General features: G+C 38.8%; 2 protein-coding genes across 2 annotated transcripts in view; both read left to right on the top strand.

Annotated features, from left to right (window-relative positions):
* LOC118565912 overlaps window positions 1-25,965 on the top strand; it is a 377,406-nt gene that overhangs the window by 12,064 nt on the left and 339,377 nt on the right. The gene's annotated exons all lie outside the window — the stretch shown is intronic.
* adam19a (ADAM metallopeptidase domain 19a) overlaps window positions 11,744-25,965 on the top strand; it is a gene marked incomplete in the record, with an annotated part of 318,150 nt that continues 303,928 nt past the window's right edge. Inside the window, 1 exon segment of the mRNA XM_036146125.1 lies at window positions 11,744-11,821.

The following is a 25,965-nucleotide window of genomic DNA, read 5'->3' as shown; positions in this document are numbered from 1 at the left end:
ACAAATCTTTAGTGTCCCTTAATTTGGTTTGAAACATACCATATCTTCCTATTCTGACTTACTGTAGCACTGCATGGCATAAAAAAGGGTGATGAGTACAGCTGTACCTGCATAATACGGTCACTAAATCAGCTGCCTTACAAAGATGTCTTTAGCACCATTACAGAAGGTGTCTGTTTTCAGAAAGGTTAACATAGCAAGCAAAGGCAGTTTTAAATTGGATAAAACATCTGATTGGCCTCCTGAGTTGAAATAATACACTTCATCTTTTCCTACTGAGCCCACTCCACACTCCTCATTTCTCTACAAGGTAACATAGTTGCCATGTATTAAACCTTCTCCCATTGCCCATCCTTTTTTAGACTATATTCCACACTTTATATTACAGCCATTGGGTTACTTGACAAATATAGATGCCTTTCATTGTATTTTTCCTCTCTGTAACCGTCACTGATAGCTGCTTGGGTGACTGCCGAGAGTGAGCGTAAATCCTCCAGCTTTATCTCATGGCTGGCAGAGGGTCCCATAAGGATCACAGAAGAAAGAGAAGCATGAATAGCAAAACACAATATATGAAGTGTGGAGAAGGACAGGGGTGGTGCGTTAATGACCAAACTTAAACCTTTTTTCCACCAAACTTCCACTGTTTATTTCTTTCAAATAACTTTTTTAATACACCACTAACAGACACAACAAAGATGTTATATAGTAGGGTTGGCAAAATAATCAGTGCCTCAATATAAGCAATAGTAAAAAAATTATTATTCAAGGATACATTTGCGTCCAAAATCCCAAATTGTCGTGCGTCTTCTGCCAGTAGCGTACAGGTGATCCCATCTTCCCCCTGCAACTGCTCCATGCAATTACTGTGACAATATTGTTCAAACAGCGTAATAGGGAATAGAGAAAACTGAATGGATTGAAAAATATGTCCCAAACAGAATATAGAGTTTGAGAGACTAAATTCATCTTTTCTGCACTCATTTTCTGCACACATTTTCACCATGTGAGCACTTGTAAAACTGCTAAATATTTCCTACTACTGGTAAATGGTAGGAGATCAGTCTAAGCAACAGCATGTCTAAGAATTTAAAAAGCTGTTTAATTAAACTGTTACTAACTTTGGATCCAGATGCACTGTGACTTTATGGTTGAGACAGAGCTCATCATTTGACTTACTCGTGGGATTCTCACATCCCATTGTTGTTCCTCTTCACTGTTGTTGGATACTGTAAGCCAGGGATATCCAAACTTTTTAGCTCGGGGGCAGAAATTGTCAAGTCAAAATCACTCAAGGGCAAAAAAGGGAATAAAAATAAATAACATTACCAAAAAGGTGATTTTTTTTAACCCATGTGTGCTCTACATGACATTCAATTCAATATTTAAATTTAAGATTTTAACTGATTAAATTTAACTTAATTGTAACTGCAGTAATTTTGCCATTATTTAAAAAAAGAGTTTCAATTTGCACCAGCCACCAATGCTGGTCGACATGATCATTCTTGAAATGCAGTTGGGGGGGCCGCACAAAATCAGTACAGGGGCCGGAAATTGCCCCTGGGCCGCACTTGGACACGCCTGCTGTATGCCAATGGATTTATAATTGCCTCAGTGTAGGTATTATATTTAGGTAAAGCAAGGCAAAGAGCAGAAGTGATTTGTTAACTCTGTTGTTGGATATCATATGTGCCTGGTGTTTATGTATTACACCCCAAAGAAACAGTGAGTCACAGTAGATCATTCAGGGGGAGCGGCCTGATGGAGAACCTCATCCTATCCAGCCTGTAATGTGTCTGCTGAAGCTATTAGCCAGCCTTAATGTTTTCTTCAGAAAGGAGGCCATTCGGAAAGACTCCAGATCAATGTGTCATTTGTTGGTTTTGGCTATAAATGAATATTGAAAGCAGATGTTTTCTTGGCCACGTTGTAGGCCCTCTCTAAACCCTAGTCTAAACCAGTAAGAAGAGTAGAGTTATGTAAGAGGTGATGTCGTGAGAACATTTAAAACATACTTGAAGAAATTAAAACATTTGAGAGGTTTCAGCAAAGTTAAAAACTGAGGAATGTAACAGCTATTGTATACAGTTTGTAAAGAGTTTACACAAAGCTACCTTTTTACCTGCTTTTTAAGCATTTATGAGTGCTCACTGAATACTGCAACAATCATTTCATGTAAGCTCAAGTGGAGTGAGTGGGCAGTGTTACTCTGGCTTTAAGTTAAGGTAGAGGCTTAGTGGGAGGAAAGTAGATATCTATCAGAGCTGAAGTGCACTCAGAAATGTAGAAATTCTTCTATTTATTTTCCACATCACACTTGTTTTAATGCTGTACACATAACTTGTCAAACATATTCATGCTAGCAATGTCAATGAACTGCTACCAAAAACAAACAAACAAACAAAAAAAACTCTACCACGTCATTATCAAAACCAAGTTTGTCGTCAATGCTTGTGGACCTTTGGAATGTTCAAATGCTGTAGATGAGTCTTTATCAGCAAAGTCATAGATTTGAAGTAGTGATATTTTTGTCAGTGACTTGGTAATTATTTTTAACTCTATGCATATTTGGACTGCTTCTTAAAAAAATATTAACAAGGATTTTATGTTGTGCTATACTCTAATCAAATATTTTCTATAACATGGATTGATTATCAAGTAAAGAAACAAACAAAATAAAATAATTTAATTTTAGTGAATTTATTTTATTACCCCTTGACCTGTAAAGTCAGCAAAAGTTTTATTTTTTTATGCCTTTTACACTGACATTTAACAAGGCATTTAAAAAACAAACAAACAACAACAACAAAAAAACAAAGAACTTTAATCAATAAATAGACGAGACTTAGACTTAGACTTAGACAACTTTATTATCATTTAGTATGCACAGAGTGCGTACAGAACGAAAATTTCGTTTGCACACAGCTTGAAATTTAGATTACAGGATAAGATAAAGTTACAGGGTAAAGTGCAGCAGTGATTTAACAGTACAACAATTGAAATGTAAAACAATGCAGGACAAAGAGACAGTGTCCGATCCCAGTGTACAGGTGAGTATTTCTTAAAAACCATTTGTATGTGCAGAAATGATTTGTGCAAGAATGCATTTTAGAGACTGAGAGTTCGGCAGCATCTGTAATGCTGGATAAGGGTGCAATGATGCAAATGTGCGAATGTGGTACAGAGTCCAGTTTATAGCTTCAGCAGTTCAACAGTCTGATGGCGACAGGGAAAAATCTTTTGCAGAACCTGGTGGACCTGCAGCGGATGCTGCGGAACCTTATCCCAGAGGGCAGCAGGGAGAACAGTCCATGGTGGGGGTGTGAGGTGTCCCTGATGATATTACGGGCTCGGGCCAGGCAGCACTGGGATGAAATGTCCTTAATGGAGGGAAGAGGAGCCCCTATGATCTCTTCTGCTGTCCGCACCACTCTCCTCACATTCTTCCAGTCGGAGGCACTGCAGCCTCCACACCACACAGAGAGAAAGCTGGTCAGAATGCTCTCTATGGTGCTTCTGTAGAAGGTCGTGAGGATGGGCGGGGGCAGGTGGGCTCTCCTCATCCTCCGCAGGAAGTACAGTCACTTCTGTGCCCTCTTCACCAGTGACGTGGTGTTCACAGACCAGCTGAGGTTGTCAGCTCTGATATATGATGGAGCTTGATTATTAAGGGCTTTATACATTAGAAGAAGAATTTTAAATTCTATTCTTGATTTAACAGGAAGCCAATGAAGGGAAGCTAAAATTGGAGAAATATGATCTCGCTTGCTGATTTTCATCAGAACTCTTGCTGCAGCATTTTGGATCAGCTGAAGGCTTTGAACTCCATTTTGTGGACTTCCTGATGGTAAAGAATTACAATAGTCCAGCCTTGAAGTAACAAATGCATGGACTAGTTTTTCAGCATCAGTCCTGGACAGAATGCTTCTAATTTTGGCGATAATCCAGAGGTAAAAAAAGGAAACTCTGGAAACCTGTTTAATATGGGATTTAAATGACATGTCTTGGTCAAAAATAACACCAAGATTTTTTACTTTATTACCAGAGGCCAAGTTAATGCCACCCAGATTAAGTGATTGGTTAAGAAGTTTATTTTTTGAGGACTCTGGCCCAAAGATTACAACTTCAGTCTTGTCAGAATTTAAATGCAGGACATTTAAAGTCATCCCGCTTTTAATGTCATTAAGACACGACTGCAGTCGAAGTAACTGATTGGATTCTTCAGGATTTATGGATAAATATAGCTGAGTGTCATCATTATAACAGTGGAAATTAATCCCATACTGTCTGATAATTTTGCCAATCGGAAGCATATATATGGTAAAGAGAATTGCTCCAAGGACTAAACCCTGTGGTACTCCACAGGTGACCCTAGAGTTTGAAGAAGATTTATTATTAACATGAACAAACGTGAATCTGTCCGATAGATAAGATTTAAACCAGCCTAATGCTTTCCCCTTAATCCCTACGGTAATGCTCAAGTCTTTGTAGGAGAATATTGTGATCAACTGTATCAAATGCAGCACTGAGATCTAACAGGACAAGTACAGACACAAGTCCATTATCTGAGGCCATGAGAATATCATTATTGACCTTCACCAGAGCTGTTTCAGTGCTATGATGAGCTCTGAAGCCTGACTGAAACTCCTCAAGTAGGTCATTCCTTTGTAAATGTTCACATAGTTGATTAGCAACTACTTTCTCAAGAATTTTAGATAAGAAAAGAAGATTAGATTTAGGTCTGTAATTTACTAACTCATCTTGATCAAGAGATGGTTTCTTAAGTAAAGGTTTCATAACAGCTACTTTAAAAGCCTGTGGTACATATCCATTTACCAAGGATAGATTAATCATGTCTAAAATAGTGCCACTGATCAGAGGGAATACCTCCTTAAACAACTTGGTTGGGATTGGGTCTAACATACAGGTAAAAGGTTTAGATGAAGCTAGAATTTTAGATAGCCCAGAAAGCTCTACTGCTTTTAAACAGTTCAGACACTGCGCAGGTTCTAAGGATTCCTCCAATGCTGCCTCACTTACTGAGGACGAGGTAATCATGTTTGGGAGGATGCCAATTATTTTATTTTTAATGGAATCAATTTTATTTATGAAGAATCCCATAAAATCATTACTGCTAAGAGCTAAGAGAATGGATGGATCAACGGAGCTATGACTCTGTGTAAATTTGGCAACTGTACTGAAGAGAAATCTAGGATTATTTTTGTTCTCCTCAATTATTGATGAAAAATATGCTGCTCTAACTCTGCGAAGGGTCTTGTTATACAACAATAGACTTTATACCTTTGAGCTGTGTTCAGAGGTATAAAGCACTCTGTATTAAATAAACCTAATTAAAACCATTTGCAGCTTCATCTCTGCTTATAAAAACGGTTTGAATCCTGAGTGCGTTGTTGATCAGGCTTTAATTTATCCCTGACATACAGAAGATTTTGTTGGTGAGAATGTGAAGAATTGACGATATTAAAACTACCACTGCTACAAATAAGAATTCTAGCATTGATGTTAAAGTTAAATTGACAGCTGCAATAACTTTTGACAAAATAACCATAAAAATTGTTCATACTGTTCAATATGTATTAGGTAGCAAGAATTAAATTTACATGACTATTTTATTTTAAAATACAAATAAATTGTTTTGAACTAGACAACACTGTTTGAGGAACTGTGTTCTTCATGTCTCAGTAATGGCAACATATCATGATAATCCCGCAATCATGATAAAAATGTGACCTTAGTGTGAAAACAAATCATCATATTCATTTTTGTCATATCATGGATCTCTGTCTTAAAACTGGCCACCATGATCGGCCCACATTATCACATTGTAATTGTCATGATGCAGCCTGAAGGCTGAATTCAGAACACTTCCTGGCTCCTTTCCTCAGTGCAGCCTGATTGGAAACACCTGTCTGGACTGCAATCAGCCACGGACTCGCTCCACCTGCTCTCGCCACTATAAGACTCACCTTCAGTTTGTCCTCGTTACCGGTTCGTTTGCAGTCTCCAGAACACCATGCCTGTCTCGTCCCTGCTCGTCTCCTGGTTCTGTTCCTGTCTGCTCCGGTCTGTTCTCGTCTGCCAGTATCCTGCACCCCTGCAACCTCCGTCTGGTAACTGACTCTGGCTTCACCATCCACTACCTGCTCTGCAATAAACTTTGGAAACTAGCTCTGTGTGTGTGTGAGCTGTGTCCGGGTTCATCCAAGACAAATCATGACAGAACGAACCGGTCAAAGGATGAACCCGGTCACACACAGAGCTTGGTGCAGGTGCTGGCAGAATTCTGGATTCGCCTTCACTTCAGCCCCAGATCTCCGTGGGTGCCTTCGCTTCTGGTTCGTCTCGCCGGGATCGTAGTCCACGATGCCCCGCCTCCTGGTTCGTCTCGCCTGGGTCGCTGTGATGCGACGCCTCGCCTCTGGTTCGTCTCGCCTGGGTCGCTGTGATGCGACGCCACGCCTCTGGTTCGTCTCGCCGGGATCGTAGTGCACGATGCCCCGCCTCTTGGTTCGTCTCGCCTGGGTCGCTGTGATGCGACGCCTCGTCTCTGGTTCGTCTCGCCTGGGTCGCTGTGATGCGACGCCTCGCCTCTGGATTCGTCTCGCCTGGGTCGCTGTGTTGCGACGTTCGCCTCTGGTTCCGGCGCTCTCAAAGGTTCCGGCGCTCTCAAGGTTTCTGCGCGTTCAGAGGATCCTGCGCTCATTGGTTCCGACGCCTTCCCCGCGTCCGCTTGGTTCCTGCGCCGACAAGGGGTCCTGCGCACCTGAGTTTCTGCGCCCGTGAGGTTCCTGCGTCCATATGGTTCCAGACCTTTTTTTTGTTTTGTTTTTGCCCGCCGTCCGGATACCCCCCTCCTCCCGCCCAGTCGAGGAGCTTATTGGTCGTCTGGAAGCCGACCTTGAGGGGGGGGGTACTGTCATGATGCAGCCTGAAGGCTGCATTCAGAACACTTCCTGGCTCCTTTCCTCAGTGCAGCCTGATTGGAAACACCTGTCTGGACTGCAATCAGCCACGGACTCGCTCCACCTGCTCTCGCCACTATAAGACTCACCTTCAGTTTGTCCTCGTTACCGGTTCGTTTGCAGTCTCCAGAACACCATGCCTGTCTCGTCCCTGCTCGTCTCCTGGTTCTGTTCCTGTCTGCTCCGGTCTGTTCTCGTCTGCCAGTATCCTGCACCCCTGCAACCTCCGTCTGGTAACTGACTCTGGCTTCACCATCCACTACCTGCTCTGCAATAAACTTTGGAAACTAGCTCTGTGTGTGTGTGAGCTGTGTCCGGGTTCATCCAAGACAAATCATGACAGTAATAATGTATTGAGATTAAATGAACTGAATATATCTAACATTACAAAAGGCTGCTCTGCAATTAGACCTGTATCAGACCTGGCTAATATCTTATAGGATTCAATGTCAAGTCCCCCTTTTAGACATACACCGTGACCCCAGTTTTACTATTGAAGGTCAGACTAGTGATGCATCTATTATCCTTTATTAAACCACAATTAATCAGTCACTTAAAATGTTTCCATAGTGACAAGTAAGGACAATCGTGTAACTACCACTGTCATGTTAAGATGTCATCACCTTTCTATATATAGATATAATTCTGTAAAAACTGATTTTCTACACTGGCGTCACAAAAATAAAATTGTGGTGGCTCCCGCCTCAAAATTCTATTTGAACTGATCTGGTATACATGGCTAAATGTTCTGTGATGCTAAAACAAAAGCTCTGACCAGCCCTTTTTAACATGTGCTCCATTTTTTTCTACCAAAGTCTAATGTAGCGTTCTGGGGTTATCTGTGAGAAAATGCATACAGAGCCTTGTATTGATGCTTATAAATCACTCCCTTTCAAATTCAACATGCAGGGAAGTGTTTTGTCAATTTAAAGAGAGCTCATGATTCATCTGCACTAATCTAGTCATCCTGTAGTGATCACATGTTCACCAAAATTGTTTGGCATTGTTCCACAGAACTGTACCGTTTTAATCGACTCAAAGCAATCTGGTAGGATGAATGCTAAAAGAGCACTTCCGGACAAAAAAAAATCCTAATCAAGTCATTTATTTTCAGTTTTTAATTAGCTTTCATGAAGATTTAGCTGAATGGACCATCAGGGGTCACATCTGTTTTTACAAGACAAATAGAGGGGGAGGAGCTTCCTCAAGAGAGATTTACTCTAAATAGATAGTTCTGTAATTATACAGTACATTAAACATGGATGCTGCTCTGCTCTGCCCTCTCCACTGTCTGTTTTAAACAGTACCTTGCAAAAAATGTATACCCCTTGAACTTTTTCACTTTTTTACGGAAGCGTATTGCTGCCACTAGACAAAATATTTTTTTGTTGCTTATCTTGTATAAACATGATAATTATCTTGTATAAACGTGATCTTATCTTGTATAAACATGATAATTATCTTGTATAAACATGATAATTATCTTGTAAAAACGTGATAATTATCTTGTAAAAACGTGATAATTATCTTGTATAAACGTGATAATTATCTTGTATAAACGTGATAATTATCTTGTATAAACATGATAATTATCTTGTAAAAACGTGATAATTATCTTGTATAAACATGACAATTATCTTGTAAAAACGTGATAATTATCTTGTATAAACATGATAATTATCTTGGAAAAACGTGATAATTATCTTGTATAAACATGATAATTATCTTGTAAAAATGTGATACCTTATCCAGATGGTGGCACTAGTATGCTTTTAGTCTGACTCATTTAAGACGAAGAAGAAGCATGTACATCATCTACTCGGTAGTACAATGGCAAGTTTACCAGAGTTGATTAAGTTCTACTTTATGCTCGGTCTAAGACACGGAGAGATGCTGATGCTGCTGCACACAGTGGATGAGATCAGTATTAGTATGCGAACATTGAGAAGAATCCTCCAAAGAGTGGGACTCTACAGAAGAAAAAATCAATCGGATCCTCTGGATGTGGCGGCCTTTCTCATTGAACAGCTGGAGAGTTATGGGAGCCAGCATGGATATAAGTTTCACCACCTTAAATGTGTTCAACATGGATATGTTGTGACTCAGAGTACAGTGAGACATCTGTTAAAATTTCTCGACCCCAGGGGTGTGGAACGAAGGTGGAGGAGGAGGCTGACACGACGCGTGTATATTAATCCTGGACCTAATTTCTTGTGGCATGTTGACTCCTATGATAAACTAAAGCCGTTTGGTATCTGTATTAATGGGGCAATCGATGGCTTTTCCAGGCAAATTGTATGGCTCCATGCTTTTTCCACAAGCAGTGATCCTAAAATTATACCTGGATATTTTATAAAAGAAGTTGAGACGAGGATGGGGACCCCTGCTCGAATCCGCGCTGATTTTGGAACTGAAAATGTCACGATGGCAGAAATGCAGAGGTTCCTACGATAGAGTGCTGATCGTTCCTCCATTAACTGCTTTATTTCTGGTTCCAGCAATCATAATCAGCGGATTGAAAGCTGGTGGGCTTAACAAGGCAAAACTTCTTCTTTTTTCTTTTTAAATGAGTCTTGCGGTCAATACAGACTAAAAGCATACTAGCGCCACCATCTGGATAAGGTATCACGTTTTTACAAGATAATTTTCACGTTTTAAAAAATAATTATCACGTTTTTACAAGATAATTATCATGTTTATACAAGATAATTATCACGTTTTTACAAGATAATTATCATGTTTATACAAGATAATTATCATGTTTATACAAGATAATTATCATGTTTATACAAGATAATTATCACGTTTTTACAAGATAATTATCATGCTTATACAAGATAAGATCACGTTTATACAAGATAATTATCATGTTTATACAAGATAATTATCATGTTTATACAAGATAATTATCACGTTTATACAAGATCATTATCATGTTTATACAAGATAAGCAACAAAAAAAATATTTTGTCCAGTGGCAGCAATACGCTTCCGTACTTTTTTCTTACATTTTATTATCAACCCAAACTTCAATGCATTGTAAAGCCAGATACAGAGAATCAAAAATTCTGCTTAACACAGGTAGCTTTTCAAAAAGTTTATTAAAATAAACTTCCTGGTGAGAAATACGAAACTGCCAGGAGCACTCTCAGGCACCACTGTGAGGGAGAGACAAAGGTTAGTGGCTGATGAGGATGCAATGAATGATAGAAAACTCAGAAATGAAGCCACTAACCTTATCAGGTTCTGGGTGCTAGTAATGGATCTGATCCAAGATTCGTGGGTCTCTCTTTGTATCCAGAGAGTGAGAGCTGAGAGGATGATGATGTCACACCGGCCTGTCTCTTGTGTGAAGTAGGCAGCTTTCAGCTCAATGTTTGTATGGATAGCTAAGGCTCGATAGGGAACTGTTTAAAAAAATTGGCCAGAATCATAACATGTATTTTATTAAGATTTTACTGTGTGTTAGACCAACACAAGGTAGTTTATAATGGTGAATTGGAATGAAAATTATACATGGCTTTCTATTTGTTTTCCTTTTACAGAATCCATAAAAATGTGGTGTTCATAAGTATTCAGGCTCTTGAGTCTCCTTTGATAGCAATTACAGCTCCAAGTCTTTGGGTGCATGTCTCCACCAATTTGCACACCTACAACTGAAATTTTTGCCTGTTTTCTTTTTCCTGCAAAATACTTCAATTTCAGTCAGATGGCATATAAATCAGAATTCAATTTTGATCTGGACTTTGACTGGACCATTCTAACAGATTGATATGGTTAGATCTTAACCAACTCTTTGGCTGTATGTTCATGGTGTTTTTCCTCAACCTCTGTCCCAGTCTTTCAGCCTTTTCTGACCTGTAAAAAAATCTGATTTGGGCTACATTTGCCTTTAGTGCGATGTATATATAGTTTCTGGATTTAAATTTGGAATATTGGGCCTCTGTTCTGACAAACGTGTGAAGTTCTCTCTTGAAGCAGTGTTTTACATACTTTCACTCCTGATATTCAGCTCTATTGACTCACATAACCATCATTAAATGGTAGGCTGCTGCCTTTAGTTCGATGAAGGGGTAATACTAAGTAGCTCGCAGGGCATTCTGTGCCGCTTTCACTTGCACTCAAACATGTGATATTTACTCAAGGGTTTAAATTCCATAGTGTGATTAGAGTTGTTCATTTTTTAAGACATTAATTTTTCTGTAATAAATTAATCAAAATTGACTTGTTAAATAGCCTTAATTTTTAACTTATAGCTCATAGAGCTGTAAGCAGATTTAAAATACATTGGATCACTGCACATTGCACAATAATCCAAAAAACACGAAGCGCCACCTCAGCGGTAGTGATTTTCGTTCTAATAAAGGTGAAAACTTCAGTGTAGAGATCAAACACTTGTTGAGCAGAATCACACTGATTCCGCTTTTTGAATCATTGATGATGTAAAATTCGCCATGTTAATAAAACAAATCTGTTTCCTTTTCCATTACGCAAATCACTTAACATACCAAATGCTTTGAATTTTTTTCTGACATTATTCTACATGCCACTATTTTTCTTGTAAACGCCTTGATATTCACCCGGCAGCCTTCCTGAGCAGGAAGATTTTCATTGAGTTAGCATCAGTCTTTGTTGCAGTCTTTTTTTATTTGCCTCTTGCTCTATGACACTGTGACACTTCATCCTGCAGCAAGTTTACCCGGCCTGTGCAGGCACTGCAACCTCACATTAATCTCTCTCTTGCATTGTGTTCCCCAGGGCTACCCAGGGGAAGGACGGTGACAGCACAGTGGCTTTCTCAAGGTCGAACCAGACGGGCGGTACAGACCCCAACACAGGTCAAAATCTCTGCTGACTTTTCACCAACCTTTTCTCTATTGACCTGAACTACCAAAGCATATCAGAGTGGCTTATACAGAGATTTTAACTCTTCATAATTGGTTAAATATATCTGACTGCTGTAAAACTCCAAATTTATTTGTAGTCCCTAGAACCCCTACACCCTTGTCTTTTTTTTCTGCCATAGCTGTAGTGGCAACAAAGAGACAACATTGAGGCATGGTAGCAAAATGTTACTCTTACAAAGCATCTATATGTTTATGTATGTTTCGGATTTCGCAGCTTGAATATTTAATCGTCTTTCAAAACTTGAGAACAGCTTGCCTGTTTTCCAACCTGACCTTTCCCACATTCCGGTTTTATAGTAAACGAAGGACATTTTCTCCTGTCCTTCTGTTCTTGTATCCTGGGGGGATGCATGACTTCTGTGTGATTGGTGATATGAAGGGCTTTTGTTTCCTGCATTTTAATTGCCTTCTACTCCGAAGCCTTCTCACTGGTCCCTGTGCAGTTGTGAGTAAACGCACTCATATAGTGGTACAGATTCAGACGTAAGGATGAGCAAATGTGGCTTTCAAAAACAGCGGGAAGGAGTTTATAGAACAGAGGAGCTGTGTTCACTTAGTACCCAGTTTTTTTTTTTTTTGTTTTTTTTTACTACCACACTAGTTTCCATTAGAGAAACACTGTTTGCAATGCTGGCAGAGTTGTGTGTTTTTATTCTTTATCCCAGCCCAAACTCTATTACTGGAACAAGTTCCTTTTTTTAAAAAAAAAAATATATATTTTTATTTTTATCATTCTATTGACACATTTTTCAGATTCCCTCTAAAAAAAACACAGTTTATTTATTTATTTTTTAAATATTTATTCTATTATTAAATCTTCCATTTATAATATAGCACAAAATGAGTAAACATTTTGTGGAACATCACACAAATCAAAGTACAAAATATATGTATAAAGTGCCACCTCCTGCATCACAGAGATAACTAAAAAGAAGTAATTTTGTTTATGGTTTTACAAATAAATTGTCACAGCTTTTAAAATGTCAAATATAATTAAACTGAATTGGAAGTAAACAAAAGAAGGTCTTCTTTTACTTATGAGTAAAAATCTAAAACAATAAGGAATGCTTCTGTTGCACCCTTTACATAAATGAATGACATATATATTATTAATGACAACTAACATTTGCATATACATTACAAAATAGTTTTGTTTAATAACTTTTATTTCTAAGTTTGTCTGTTTGAATCGAATTAATTAAGATTTTTACATTATGTACTCAAATTAACTGTGGTTAAAATGGGTATAAGGTGAAACCTATTGGTGGGCCGCACAAGCTGCAGGTTAACACACATTCTGGACTGAGATGTCTGATGTTTCTCCGGGTATCTGTTAGATGCACTTCTTCAGAGTGGGGGTTACTGCCCCAAGTGCTCCGATGAACATGGGCTCTACTGTTGTCTTCACCTTCCAGGTTCTTCCCTGAGCCCTTGGTAGTTCCCCAGTTTCTCATGCTCTTTTTTTCTGACTCAGGATGGCTACATCAATCACAACGGCTGTCCTCTGCTGCTTACTAATGATCACAATGTCTGGTTGGTTGGCCATTACCATTTTGCTTGTTTGTATCTGGAAGTCCCACATGATCTAAGCTCAGTCATTCTCCACTACCTTGGGAGGTGACTCCCATTTTGACCTGGGGGTCTTCAGTTCGTATTCTGAACAGATGTTTCTGTACACTATACTAATCATTTGGTTATGGCGTTCCATGTATTCCTTCCCTGCTAGTATCTTACACCCTGCTGTGAGATGCTGGATGGTTTCTGGGGCCTCCTGGTGCTCAAGGCCCAGATGAGATCTGACACAGCTCTCATCTGGGATGATGGCTGAAGGTTTGCTTTCTTTAAATTTTAAAAAATTCTCTGTCGCATAGTTTTTGATTTCTCAGAATTTGACCCAGTCAAATGCAGACCTTTGTTTCAGTTTGTGGGACACCAGGACAGGAGTGCAAAATGCAGCAAAGTTCTGCATTTGACTGGGTCAAATTCACGTTCAGTCATCATCCCAGATGAGAGCTGTGTCAGCTGTCGATCAAACTACCCAGCATTGTTCCACCTTATGAGAAGCTGTGCGCTAGATGCTCATAAAATAAAACAAAAAGGATTTTGATACATACAGAATATTAAGTAAACTAAAGAAATGAAAAGGCTGTTACAAAGACTGGGAAATGGTTTATAACTGGCTGCTAGTAGGCCTCCGGCGTTCTCGTAGGCCTGCTTCTGGCAGCCTTTGTTATTGCTAGCGTTTTAGACGCCTTCTTGTTACCTGCGCTTTCGTGATTTTGGTTCACCTTAGTTAGACTAGTTTTGGTTTTGACTTTAGCCCGCCATCCTACCTCCCTCCACCCACCCTGGTTAGGTTACTTTTGATTTTGACTCTTTCTGCTAGCCGTCCCTGAGAAGCTCTGAACTCTGCCAGCTGTCTCTAAGGATCTGAAGTCTGCCTGTCGTCTCTGAGAAGCTGTGGACATTACTGCCTGTCTCTGGCTTTATGAACTCTCGCTCCGGACCGTCAACTCCTGCCATCACCTACACCCCTGTTCCTGTGCACACCTGCCTCCCCGGTCACGTCATCCACCACCCATCAATCCTTTAGTAAAAACTCTTAATTTTAGTCCCGTGTGTTGTGGTTCTGGGTCCATCTGTAAACAAATCCTGACACTATGTTTGAGCCCAAATATGAATCTGGGGAGTTAGGGCTTTCACATACTCGTACTATGCCCATACTGTGAACCAGGTGCACCTATTGCCTAGGTTTCATGAGACAAATTCCTACATTTCCCACACTTTCTGCCAGGGGGACAGAGCGGTGGAATGGATAGTAGCATTTTTAATGAACTAGTTGAGCACCTAGAGCAGTTCAGAACAGGCAAATCAGAGACTGATTAATGTAATGTGCTATCTGTGTTAAATTAAAATGTATGACATTATCATAGTGTTGATGTTTCCTGCATTGTCTTTCGCAAACAACCTGTTGTCTTTTCTGAGACCTGGTCCCCCTAACGCCCCCTAGTGTTAGCAGCACATACCCAGGCTCACTATCTCTTTTTACTGTATATTCAAACACCTAAATGGATTTCCTGAAATCTGTTTATAGAAATAGCTGCTTGTGTAGATCATGTCCAGGACAGAAGGACAGACAATTTGTCATGTCAGTCACACAGGGTGTTGTAGGACAAACAGTTGTGTGAATTTATCCAACCATGAATGGAATTATGGCTCAGGGCCTCATTGGACAGATGCTACTGCTTGGCCTGATAGTTGCCTTGGCAGGAAATGGAATGGGATGTGTTGGAGGAAGTGAGAGGAAAATAGAGAAGAACGCCAAGGCTTGAGCAATGATACTCTCAGAGCTGTCATTATCCTTATCCAGGTCCTGTGTCCAGTGATGTGAATATACAGCTCTGAGATTTCTGCATTTTATTCTGCTGCCACACAAACGATAACTCTGACTCAGGGCATGATCGCTTTTGTGTTATTTGTCTGTCATGCCTTTTTTTCTGATTGTAATATCTTTGCAAACATAACTGAAATTTTATATGTGGTACAAACTTGCCTGTTTTGAAATGTGAAGATTTCACAGAATTATTGGACAGTGAATTTATTGAAATTATTTAATAATGCAACAGAACAGTGTTAGAGACTAAAATATTAAAGTCTGACCTTTATCTAAAACATTTACAACATGATTTTACAGTTAATAAGCAGTCTATTTTTTATGTTTTAAGTTCTCAGAGTCATTAGTCTGACATGTCTGAGGGTCAGTGAAATGTTAGTAGCTCTGGGTTGAAGCTGAAGCCTAAACCACAGAAGTACATGAGGTTGTTGTTAGTTCATCATTCTGTTGATAATTTGCTGACAGGCAGAGGGGGGCTTTTTAATTGATGGTGATCGCTGAAGGCATCTCACTGCCTCTTGTGCATTTTGATGCTTGTGGCAATCACTAAGCAGAGCCTCAATGAGAAATATAAATATGCAGAGCGACTCAGCCATGGTTGGCGTTAGAAGAAATAAAGAGGGTGGATCAGGTGGGACTAGCATAAAAATTAATTATGATATACTAATGCTCTGGAAAACAACAAAGCAAAATGAATGACATTGAGTTGTGTTTAAAACATGGGCTCATTTGTCCTTTTTTGGCAGGGCCAGGCTGTGCCTCTCTTTAGTTTTTTGGCTTCTCTAACCAAAACTCAATACCCTCTTTGGTTGCATAATTATTCCGCTTAGACAACCCAGATTTTCTCTAATCTTAACAAATGTCCTGCAAGCACACTATTCTGTTATCACTGCCGGGCAGAACAAATGAGAAACCTTGAATTCAATTTAACACAAAGATCACATCACGATAAGCATTGGAAATTTAAGATTGATTCAGTGAGACAGATTACACAGTCTCAGTTTGGTTAGGCACCAGCATCCCTCGCGACCCCAACAGGGATAAGCGTGTAGGAAAATGGATGGATCAAGTTTGGTGAGTTGAAGGTAAGGCAGCACACGCGATCCTTCAGGCTAAGGAGAATCACATGTTTTTTAATACGCCACCAAATATTTGCAAGGTTATTTGCTTCTGCGATGTTGATTGCTTTCACTGATAATAAAATAATTCAGATCTCTAATTGTCTGATTTTGTTAATCGCTGATCAAGCAGGGTGAATTATCTTTTTCCAGTCATCAGCCAAATAATTAGTGAGCTTTCAAGAAAAACAGATTCTCCTCCCTTATGTACTACATAACTATTCAAACTTTTAATACTAATGAGAAGCAAATGAAAAAGCTTTGGAAGAAATTAAAAAAAACCTGGAGGTAAGTTTCTTTCTCTCATCTGCTCTCCTGCTGTATAAAGTGGGTTTCTATAGTAGGTTGAATTCTGCTCTTCGGGAGCAAAATCACTTGGATTTGTTTTGACTGGCCGGAGTAGTGTGTGTAAAACATCTGATGCCCCTTCAGACATCAGAGGTTGTTTGAACGTCCATCTCAGTTTTTGTTTCATTCCCCTCAGCTCTCACCCCACAACCCAAGTTGTTGTCCAGCCCAGCATAAGAACTATATGAAAGCTGGGCTTTATATGATACTTGATCATCTCCCATTCTGTCCCATTCACACACTGTCTTTGACACATCTTCATGGGTGTTTGGGGCTAGTTTTGATCTGGATGAATTTGTTGCTGCAGTGTTGCATTCAGCAAAGAGACTATCACTAACATGCATCTCTACGTTTTTAGTCATTTTCTATGAGGCATACATTTTTTTTTTACAAGAAAACAATACATGCAACCAATGTATTAAGAAGAGATATTTTTCAAGGATACATGTTTGACAGATTTTTACTGACTCTACTGTCTAATAAGCAAACACGTGTCATTAGGTGACCATCTGTTATGGAAGCAAGAGTTTTTTTTACTTTGACCTTTTGTTTTTCCTTCAGACACAGCCGACACGTGTCAGTGTAGGAGGCTTCATGTGTTACCGTTTGTTGTTGGCACAATCTGTGTTGGTCTCTGTCCTTCTTTTAATTTGTCAGGAAAGTTTAAAGACTTGTGTTGGCCTCCTTCACCTTGGCTGTTTTTGTTTTTCATCTTTCTGTCTTGTTAGAGCTTCACATCTCTCCTTTTTTTCTGTCTAGTGATTAGATTATCTCTCACCTCACAAGGCCCCTTCAGTCGGCAGTGACATTCACTCTGGCGAGATTAGGGAGACAAACACAGATGGAAACATTCTTGGTGTAGAAACTGTAGATGGTGAGGCTGCACCAGCCTTTATGCATTCTCATTACACATTCCCTGTGATGCAAGTCAAACAGATTAAGCTAGTTTGGCTTTAAAGAAGCTGTGCATTGAAGCCAAGCAAACTAAGAGCCAGAACGTAAATGTATCCTTTCAGTCGTTACAGATAAAGACCAGTGGTTCAAAATTGATCACTTAATGGTCAATACATGTTACCACTGAATTAGAAGGACTTGTATTGCATTCAGTTGTTCTGAATCCTGTCATCATCCTGGGGTGTGTGAGTTTTTTTTTATTACTTTTATGTTCTCTAGCTGCAGTCATTGTAGTTCATTCTATTTTTTGTGTTATTCCTGTTTGTTTTATTTCCTGTTTGCCTCTCCCCAGTATTCTCTGCTTTCCTTGACCTCATCTGTTCCTCATGTCCCACCTGTGTTGTTGTGTTTTCCTCCACTCATCCCCCTGTATATAAGCTGCACATCTGTCTTTGTTCATTGCTTGATTCTTCTGTTACCATGCCTACTGTAGGCCTTCTTCCATGCCTGTCCTCCATTTCCTGTGTCTTATTGTAAGTTTTGCCTTTATTATCATTAAATCCTTGTCTTCATCATGCAGCCTTCAATTCCCTTTCTGCACTTTGGTCGTCACAACTGAAAAAATATATATATTTTAAACAGTTAAAAACCAGTTTGTCAAGATGAACTACTGTTTAAGTTGTTTTTGGACTGGCTAAAACAGATCACATGGCATTATTAATACATTTAGTATTGTTCTGAATACAACTTCTAATCCTGATACTTTGTGTTTTGGATGGCAGGCATAACTGAAGTCTAGTTGCTTTCTAATTACACACTGAGGATAATATTCTGAGCATAAAGCATTTTTACTTCAAATTTGCTACTACATGTAGCTGGTGTTAATCCCATCATTGGTTAGGTCTTGTGTACATCAGTTAGATTAATAATCGTCTTGTTTCATTCTGCCAGCCGACCATTTGTTTTGCTGTTTTGACTTTAAATTTAATCCCCCAACATCATCCTTTGGTTAATGGGTGGTAACTTTTATGACTTGGTTGTTGTATTTTCTGGTATCTGACCTGTAATCAACAACCGGTATGTACAGTATAGCTGTCATTAAGATACTGTACAGCTGTGTGACACATTGCTCAAGTTTATGTACCAATTTATCCGTGTATTTCTGTTTTACCAAAGTACTTCAATTTATATAGTGCTAATTCACAACAAATGTCAACTTGTATACCCATCAGTCAAACCATTTGGCTTTGATGTAAATTGTATATTGTATTCTGATGGAATATGCAAATTGGTAATTAGAAAAATGCTCAAATCTCACACATAACAAATTGATCCAGACTGTTGTCACAAAATTACAACTAGACACAGAGGGCATTTTAAAATGTTTAAATATGACAAGAGAACTGGTGGAAAACCTCTGCTGATCACGACCTTGTGTAAAGGAAAAGGACAAGCCAGTTACTGCAAGAGAGTCAAGAACTAAGGAAATACTCAAAAGAAAAACCACAAACCCTTTTAAGATAATAATAATAATAATAATAATAATAATAATAATAATAATAATAATAATAATAATAATAATAATAATAATAATAATACATCAAACTTATATAGCGCTTTTTTGGATACTCAAAGACGCTTTACTAAACATCCTAACCGGGGATCTGAGTCTGTTGGTTAATTCCTCAGTTCTCCAGAGAGAGAAACCAGTGAAAACTGTTAATGATGGGAATTAAAATCATAAAAGAGAGCAACTGGCCAGAGTCAAGAGTGCTGGCTTGAAACACTGCCATGGTGTCTGGCAGAATGGCAGAGATTGATCCAGCATCCAAGGAACAGGCAAGGCTCATACACAGTATGGCAGATGTCAGCAAACCAATTTAGATGATATGTAAGGCTCGGAGGTCGGGGAACAGGAACAGGGTGTCATGAGTTGGGTTTTTGTTTCTGCTTTTGGACTGTTTGGCTGACCCTTCTCCACTCCATACCTCCACCCTTCCCAGTCACCGTTCAGCTCGCATTTAACAGTTTCACCTGCTGCTGCTAATTAGGCCAATTCATTCCACCTATTTATACCTCCCTCACTCACCACTCCCGGCCAAAACGTCCCTTCTCTTCACGCTGCCTGCATGTGGTTTTCTCCAGTGTTTGTGTCGCTCTGCATTGCTGATCCTGTGGACCTGTTCTCACCCTGCCCTCACTAGTTGGCTTCACTAGTGCTTGTGTACTCTGCCTGGTTCATACAAAAGTATGAAATAGGGATTCAAGTTGCTGATTAATTAATTAATTAATCTAAAGTTGATTGATCTTATCGATTGATTAATGATTAATTGCTAAGTGGCCATTTTTTTGAAAACCTGACTTTTCTTGTGTATCAAGAGGGTCTTTCTGTAATATTAAGGGCAATTTCTTTTTTTTTTTTTTTTTTACCAGATTCTATTTGGAACAGGTCACGTTCCTGTGATATCTCTACCATGATTATTTCTCTACAACTATCAAGGTCTGGCCCCGCTTAAGGGTGAGCCACAGTGTCCACTTCTGGATAGTGAACACAGTACAACACTGAAAAAAACAGATACTATCAGTTAATCAGATGGAACAAATTTTAATCTACTGTAATAAACTAGTATTTGACAATAATCGTTAGTCAATTATTTGCTTGCATCCATAGTACTGAAATAATCAGTACCCATACTAAACAGTTTATCTTTCTTTTCCATCACTGGTTGTCAAATTGAAACCACTAATTATAAAAAATAATTCAGATTTATCAAATTTTTTTGTCTTACTGTCCTGCAATGATCATAAGCATTATGCACAGTTTGAATACACATGTGTAGCTGTATAAGTAACAGGGACAGAAGCACGATATATTTACTTTGTTCTACTACTGGTGCTGCTGATTGTTCATGATCTACATACTTATCATTCTAATATTTTATCAAGTCATTTCTTTAGTGTGTGAGCATCCACTGTGCAAGCAGCAGGCTTAAAACAGGCCTGCATGTCTTCAATTTCCATAGTTAGAAGCCGAAGATGTTCTTAATCAGATATGCCATTTTCTTCTCAGCTAGATGTGTGTTGAAGATTTCTACTGTGTGCGATCCCAATTTCAACCCGATTAAGTGAATTATGATTTCTCTAAATGTTGCAAAAACAGCAGGGATGTATTCTACAATTAATCACAAGCGCTGTCCAAATATTAATATCAGACAAATCATGGACAATGCCAGTTAATTTAAATACATGTTCAAAAACAAGTAAAAAGACTAAAATGCCCTTTGGGATATAAGATCAGTATGAATCTTTCTTACATTGGAGTTGTCTAAAGCGTATGCTCTGATTGTATCTTGTTTCTCTTACTGCATGTCTTGCTGGCACAAGCAAACCTTAAAACCCCTAGAATCATTGTGTATCTAGACTTTCAATATCCTGGGTAAAAATACGCAACTGTATCATCATTGCCATTTACTAAAAAAATATAAGATGTTAAGTTTTGAAAACATAAACACTTTGACTGATGTGCGTTTGGTTTTTAAAATCATCCATGACCCATCACCTTCACCGCCCAGATTGTTTCCCAAACCTCTGAACAAATGAGCAAAGCGACAACAAGGTCAACCACCATATGGAAATTTAGTGTCCCTAAATCTAAAACTGCCTTTGGACAAAGTGCTTTTACTTAAAAAAAAACAAAACAGAAAAGAAATAGAACAATCCTACCTCACTAAAAAATTACTATAAAAAAATAATAATTTTAAAGGAGAAGTCCGGTCAAAATCAGAATTCAAACTGCTGAAAGTACTTTAAATATAAATTTATTACATACTGTTCAATAAATGATAAGCTTTTTTAATTAAGAGTAGTTTTCATTTGAAGGTCCTTTTATGGAGGCAGCCATCTTGGTGAAGAACAGAACTGCCACCTCCCAGTTTGTGACGTCAGGTTGCGGTATCGGCTGTCGAGCAAGTCCCAATGCCCTATCTGTCCCCTTGTAAATAAATATCTGTTTTCATGCCAAAATATTTTTTTAACCCCTTGAACAAAGATAAATGGTAAATGGTAAATGGCTTGTACTTGTATAGTGCTTTAACTAGTCTTGACAACACTCTAAGCGCTTTACACTACAGTCTTAGTCATTCACCCATTCACACACACATTCACCCCCTAACAGTGGTGTGCTATGTTAGTAGCTACAGCTGCCCTGGGGCAGGCTGACTGAGGTGAGATAGACATGGTATTAAGCATTTAAATTAAAATGAATACTAATTTTGCATTTTAGAGACATAAAAAGACAACAAATAAGCATTAAAGTACGGTTTATGGGTTGGGTTCTGCAATGTTATAAGATGAGTAGAAAACTCACCAATATCTGCTCAAAATGGTGATCTGCATTGCCTAATCTACGTTCAGCAGTTATCATCAGTTATTGCAGCCGTAAACTGCAGAAAATACAGGCAGAGCGGCTCCTTTTGAGTTTACTAACTCTGCTTCTGTCAGGATGAGCTCCAGTGCGTTGAGGCGGAGAATATATATATATATATATATATATATATATATATATATATATATATATATATATATATATATATATATATATATATATGTTTACAGATCTAAAATAAAGTGATAGTGATGATGTGATTTTAAGTGAGCCTTACAGTCCAAAAAATACGGTATATTATATTTATGTATTTATATTGTCTTCTCGAGCCCATTGCCTTTGTGTTCCAGTAGCCCATTTGTCGTCAAAGTGTCCTTTTTCCTCAACACCTGACGCAGACCTTGTTTGACTAGGCAACATCTGAGCCAGTATGGTTCTCTATTTATGCACTCTCATCATGTATATGAGGTAGGCAGTTGGCCTATATACATATATACATATGCACACTATATACATATGCACACTATATACATTATACATATATATATGCACACTATATATATATATATATATATATATATATATATATATATATATATATATATATATATATATATATATAGACTACATATATATATAGACTACATATGCCCCATGCAGCACTCTGATCCTCCGCATGAGAGTCAGAGTCTTAAGCACCAAGAAGGAGGCAGAGGCCTAGTGAACATTAGAGCCACCATTGAAGATGAAACATCCAAGCTCCAAGAGTATATCAAGAAGATGGCCCCAAGGGACGAAGCGCTCAGTTAATGTCTCAGACAATGGAAGTTGGAAGAGAAGGAACTGAAGAAACCGTCGTGGGAGGAAAAACCCCTGCATGGGATGTACCAGCGACAGATAGCTGAAGTGGCTGATATAACCAAATCCTATCAATGGCTAGAGAGGACTGGACCGAAGGACAGCACTGTAGCATTGATCATGGTAGCAAAGGAGCAGGCCTTGAGCACCAGAGCAATAGAGGCCCAGATCTACCATACCAGGTGAGATCCCAGGTGCAGGCTATGCAAAGAATACCAACTGGAGACCCCCAGGTCAAAATGGGAGTCACTTCACAAGGTGGTGGAGAATTACAGAGCTTAGATCCTGTGGGACTTCCAGATACAAACATACAAAATGGTAATGGCCAACCAACTAGACATTGTGATCATTGGTAAGCAGCAGAGGACAGCCGTTGTGATTGATGTGGCCATTCTGAGTGATGGTAGCATCAGGAAAAAATACCATGGGCTCAGGGAAGAACTAGAAAGAGCCTGGAAGGTGAGGACCTGAGCTTGAGAAACAGAAACATTTTCGCATGATTACACATGGTGACAGTAAAGATTGTTGACCAAAACATCTGCTTTGCACTGCTGCGGTCATGCCCTGCAGGTGCTTTACACTGAGCAATCACTGTGTCACTAGGTGACAGTGGATTCGATGCTGTTTTAACAGCATTTTAAAAAGTAGGTTTTGAAACATTGGATTTTGAATGATATTTTATCTACATGATGTTAAATGAATGGTGCCATTGTTTTACCATTGTGCTAACATGAGTTTTCAATACTGTCTTACCTGTCAGAGAGACTCCAGATGGAAATGAGATCAGAAGCTAGATGTTGTGCATCTTTACTCTGTTGAAGTTGAGTGTTTTTCTGAACATTGCCTCTGATCAAATAAATAAAACCAGTCGTAAATAACATCAGTTTTCTCCTTACAGGACTGTGACCTCGGTTTAGATAATGTTATCTTCTTTACTCTGTAGCACTGTACTGAGTAAATTGAGGTAGATGGAGGACGTTTATAAACTTCGAAATTACAAAAAATTCTAATGTAGAACTTATGTAATTGCAGTTTAAGAAAACACTTGAGATACATAAAAACACTTCAGATATTGTTTTTAGAAACATCACCTTTATATAAATTCTCCTTCACACAGGCAGTTGTTCTGTGTATGGTGTTACATTGACTCAGTGATTGTTATTGATACAGCTGAGACAGTCTAAGAAAATCAGTTAAAATGCTTTTATGGTGAACATGAAGATGCAGAAAAGAACCCAACTGATTTTTTTTTTGTGAATGCCTCCCATCAAGTTTTTCCCTGAGCAGTTGTGTGGTTATAGCTTTGCTGCGTTCCAAACGTTTTTGCCAGGCTCACTTCCATTATGTAGATGTGGCACTGTTTTGCTCTGCTAAATTTATGTTTTATTTGTTTAAAGCAAAGTCAGCAATAAGCTCTTAATTGGGTTCCAGTCTAATCTTCCCCACACTGCACACTGTTCATCTATCTGATACACAGTTTCACAGAATATACTCTGAACCTTTCATGTTTAGTGCATCCTGGTTCTGGATGCCCTAGTCCCAAGTGATGACATGTTTGTCCAAATGAAACAAAGATATTGTAGAAGGAAGTGTGCTTCCAACTTTGTTTAGGCAGCGAGTGTGTCTGTATGTGTCTTTTTGAGCTAGTAGTTAGGTTTTAGGACTAAGGTGTCAACTAGCTTAAGGTTAGGGTTAGGTATGTACACCAGTCAAATACTAGTTTATTACAGTTGGGTTTAGGGTCAGGCCATTGAAAGGGTTGGAAATGAATGGAAGTCAAGGCATGGTCCTCACTTTGTATTGAAAACATTGATATGTCTGTGTGTGTGTGTGTGTGTGTGTGTGTGTGTGTGTGTGTGTGTGTGTGGGGGGGGGGTCCTTTCTGGTGTCTGTGAATAAATTGCTTCACAGTAACCACTGGGAAGTCATCGTGTGTTTGCGCAGGTATTGGAGAGAACAAAATGAAGCGTTTGTCATTTGCAGTATCTAACACGTCTTGTATTTTGAAAGATACATGGAACATCTGTCAAAGTATGTATTTCCTGTTGCTTTTCATCATGAATGCCTTTGTTTCTGTTCAGTCTAACAGCTAACAGAGAATCACATCTAAGCACAAGTGTATGTCTCAGTTTAAACAATTGAACCATAATAGTGTTAGTTGTGTTGGTATGTAGTAGAGATTTTTATTAAAAGGCAAAAGACACAGAGCTATATTATGCAGTGTTATATCACAGAGTTATATTATGAAAACATTCTTATTTTTGCTTCCAAGCAGCCACAAACCTAATAAACCATAGATCATAGCAAACTGTACTCTAAATTTGGTTTTGGTCCACATTTCCCCAAGCTCTCACAACGTCATTTAGTGTTTATCTTTGGACTTGCTGCTTTCTAACTGAGCCCAGTTGCCTTGTCTAAAACATAATCACATTTACCATTTATATATATATATATATATATATATATATATATATATATATATATATGCGCGTGAGTGTGTGTCTGTGTGGTTTGTTAGCACAACTGACCGTTGTGTCTTGCTGCTCTGCAAGCACGAAGGAGAAGCTCAGAGCAACAGTACCCGGTCTTTGGGCTGTGCGCGTCCATCAACCTAATAACAGCTACTGTTAGCTAATGTTGTTAGGGAGGTTTTATTCCACACTGTCACAGATACAGGACCTTTACTGACCTTACTGACCTTTTTATGTTGCTGAAGGTAAAGTCTTTTGGCAAATCCTGCCATGTGCTCTTTGTAGTTTTCAAAAGAGTCCTTCTTGAAGTAATTTTCTTTGGCAATGTGGCTGCGACATTGCCATCATAAATAAAATGAAGCCATTTCTCTGTGATTGGGAGAAAGGGCTCCTCTTCTCCTCTATGAAGTGGAGCTCCGCTTGGATTGCTTGGTGAGAGGCTAGGCTCAGCCGGGGTTGCCAGGTGAGGGTGATTGTGACACAATATTAAAGAAGTTTTTGAAACAACAAAACAAAACATTCACTTATTGACAAAAAACAGCTGGATGATGGGTTTTTTTTTTAGTCCTTGGACTCTTTCTAAAAGCAGTAAAGACCTAGCCTCGTGA

The sequence above is a fragment of the Fundulus heteroclitus genome, chromosome 14, assembly GCF_011125445.2.
Source record: "Fundulus heteroclitus isolate FHET01 chromosome 14, MU-UCD_Fhet_4.1, whole genome shotgun sequence".
In the NCBI taxonomy this organism is placed as follows: domain Eukaryota; kingdom Metazoa; phylum Chordata; class Actinopteri; order Cyprinodontiformes; family Fundulidae; genus Fundulus; species Fundulus heteroclitus.
This window is presented reverse-complemented; position numbering and strand designations above follow the sequence as displayed.